At 52.3% G+C, this 2,992-nt stretch overlaps 1 protein-coding gene across 1 annotated transcript in view; it reads left to right on the top strand.

Moving 5' to 3' along the window:
- Nucleotides 1-2,992, top strand: part of NKAIN4 (Na+/K+ transporting ATPase interacting 4) — a 31,744-nt gene that overhangs the window by 470 nt on the left and 28,282 nt on the right. The gene's annotated exons all lie outside the window — the stretch shown is intronic.

Below are 2,992 nucleotides of genomic sequence, written 5' to 3'. Positions count from 1 at the left end.
AGCGAGATGAGTGAGACTCCCTCTCTTGGCTCAGTGAGGACTTCTGAACCAAGTCTGGAGAGCTCAACTCACAGGTCTGGGGAGGTGGAGCAGCCAAATGTAAGAGGACGGTTTCTATAATCATCACCTACCTTCATAGACCCCCATAACGATCACCTACCTCTATACACCCCCATAACCATCACTTACCTCTATACACCCCCATAACCATCACTTACCTCTATACACCCCCCATAATCATCACCTACCTCTATACAACAAAGTCAATTGACTTTTGCAGAATAAAAGCCTATGTATCATCCGGGGTCACCATATCACCATCACATACCGTCTCACAGATAACACCTTGTGATTTGCCACAAAGTTACAATGTACAGCCTGAGTGATCACTGGGGGAGAGGAGACTGAGGAAATGCTTCCTCCTGCCTGCAGCAGACTGATGACATCATCTCAGCCTAGGCACAGTCACTGTACTGGAGCTCAGAGATGGCTTTGTAATGACATCATGTCTTTCTTCTGTCGCTGTGTACTGAGACTTGTCCGGAATGTCCGGGTGTAACGTCACTGACAGGTCCACTTTATATGGGGGGATTTATGGATTGGAGCTCTCCATGGCCATTCTGCATTACAGCCCCCGTGATACCAGCCACACAGGGGGGGCATGGGTTTCATTGTGTCACATGACTGGCGTTGTGAGCCCTCTCTAGTGCTGCTAAGCCTGCGTATGTAATGAGCGCATACGGCGGCTCCATTGGTCTCCGTTATATGTTTATGATAGAACATAAGGCTGTACATGCCCAGTGTGGCCATACACTGTACCATCATATGGGCCAGACATGGTTAGTGACAGGTCCTCTTTGTGGCCCGCCATGACATCGTCTGACGATCATATGTGAGCGTTCTTTGTTTTTGAATGCATTCCCCAGTTATTCGGACGCTTCATTTTCCCCTCCCCCCCCTTCCCATCCCCGTCCCCCGGGCTCTCTTCTCACGCTTGTGTTGTGTATTGATTTGATAGACGACTGATCGATCTGCCGCGACTTGCCGCGGTCAATAGAATTCGATGCCCCCGGGGGCGCCCAGACCGGCAACAGCTGCTACAAATACAGAGAGAGAGAGAGAGACGGGTGACACTCAGCGCTGGGACCCAACCCTCTGCCGTGGAACTACAAGTCACAGCAAGACCCACCAGCTGACCTTGTATCAGGGGTTTGCAACCTGGACACTCCAGCTGTTGTGGAACTACAAGTCCCATGAGGCATTGCAAGACTGACAGACACAGGCATGGCTCCCAGAGGCTTTTATATTTGTTATAGGAAGGCGCAAAACATTTTTATGTCAGCTGCCCACGGCGGGAATGCCAAGCTTCTGGCCTCTCCCTCTTTTCGGTGCGCCGCAGCTGAGCGGGGATCAGCCCAGAAACAAGGTGCAGCATGAGAGAAGTTTCCAGGACCGTGATTGGTTCATTTTATTTCATAGGTCACGTTGTGCTTTAGAGCTCCTCAGTCTGTACTAGTGGAAGACCCAACTGGACCCGTGTACACACACACACCCACACCACACCACACCACGACCATGATAGGTGGGAGGGAAGAGCTTACTAGCCACATGTAGCCATCATCATATGGCTACATGTGTGGCCCCCATCAGACCACGCTGTAGGGCAGGCGTAGGCACTCCAGCTGTGGTGAAACTTCCATTCCCCTCATGCCTCTGACCTCTAGGAGTCATGCCTGTGTCTGTCAGAGCCTTGCAATGCCTCATGGGACTTGTAGTGCCACAACAGCCAGAGTGCAGAGGTTACCTACCCATGACTTGCACCAGGGGTAGGCAACCTGGGCATTCCAGCTGTGATGGGCCTACAAATCCCAGCATGCCTCTGCCTCTGGGAGTAATGCCTGTGGCTGTCAGAGCCTTGCAATGCCTCATGGGACTTGTAGTTCCCACAACAGGCGGCGTGCCGAGGTCCCCTCCCCCTGCTCTCCGGTATATGAAGGTGCTATAGACAGGAGAGTCCTGGGACTGATCAATGTTTATAATACGGCTCCAGTCATGTCAGCTGCCCGCGGTAACAAAGCCGCTTCCGTCTATCGATCCGATTAGAAATATCGATCCGATTATGGGAAGATTTTTTCGTGCCGTTGGGGATTTTGTGTTGGCCGCGGACAATCTGTAAAACAGACGAACGCCACGAAATGTTCCGGTGACAGATCGGTGACAGTCCTTCCTGTGGAGACGCTGAACTCCATAGGACACGGCTGGATGTCATTCACCCACCGAACATTTACTGCAGGTGAATCTTCCAGGTGCGTGTGATTTCAGCGACACCGCCAGCGAGTTATGCAGCGAAAATCACATTCACCGCTCTGTAAGAGGGACAGCGACACAAATGGACCGGGGGGGAGGAACCTTTTTAGAAATGCAATTATACAGCTGCTCTGAAATCAATATGGTGATCTGCTCCCCTCAGTCTCCTCCCCCTAGTGATCAGTCTGCTGCAGGCAGGGGAAGCATTTCCTCAGTCTCCTCTCCCCTAGTGATCAGTCTGCTAGAGGCAGGAGGAAGCATTTCCCCAGTCTCCTCTACCCTCAGTGATCAGTGTGAGAACTGCACATGAGCTTAGGCCTGGGTGATGCCTAAGGGAAAAGCAGATGAAGGCATTGTCCGGGAGGGTGGGAGTGTTGGAGCATTATGTGCTTGTGGATTGTGTTGGCCTGTGCATTGGCAGGCAGCAGTAGGCGCTCGGTGTATGGCTGCAGCAGGGGCTGATCGGTGTCAGACATTTGTGAACACAGCCAAGAACTGCACATGAGCTTAGGCCTGGGTGATGCCTAAGGGAAAAGCAGATGAAGGCATTGTCCGGGAGGGTGGGAGTGTTGGAGCATTATGTGCTTGTGGATTGTGTTGGCCTGTGCATTGGCAGGCAGCAGTAGGCGCTCGGTGTACTCAGTACAAACCTGGGTGGTCATTATGGTAGGGGGTTGGGGCGGAG

This window comes from Nanorana parkeri, unplaced genomic scaffold (genome assembly GCF_000935625.1).
Source record: "Nanorana parkeri isolate BGI_ZX_2015 unplaced genomic scaffold, ASM93562v1 scaffold17, whole genome shotgun sequence".
NCBI classification, from domain to species: Eukaryota; Metazoa; Chordata; class Amphibia; order Anura; family Dicroglossidae; genus Nanorana; species Nanorana parkeri.
This window is presented reverse-complemented; position numbering and strand designations above follow the sequence as displayed.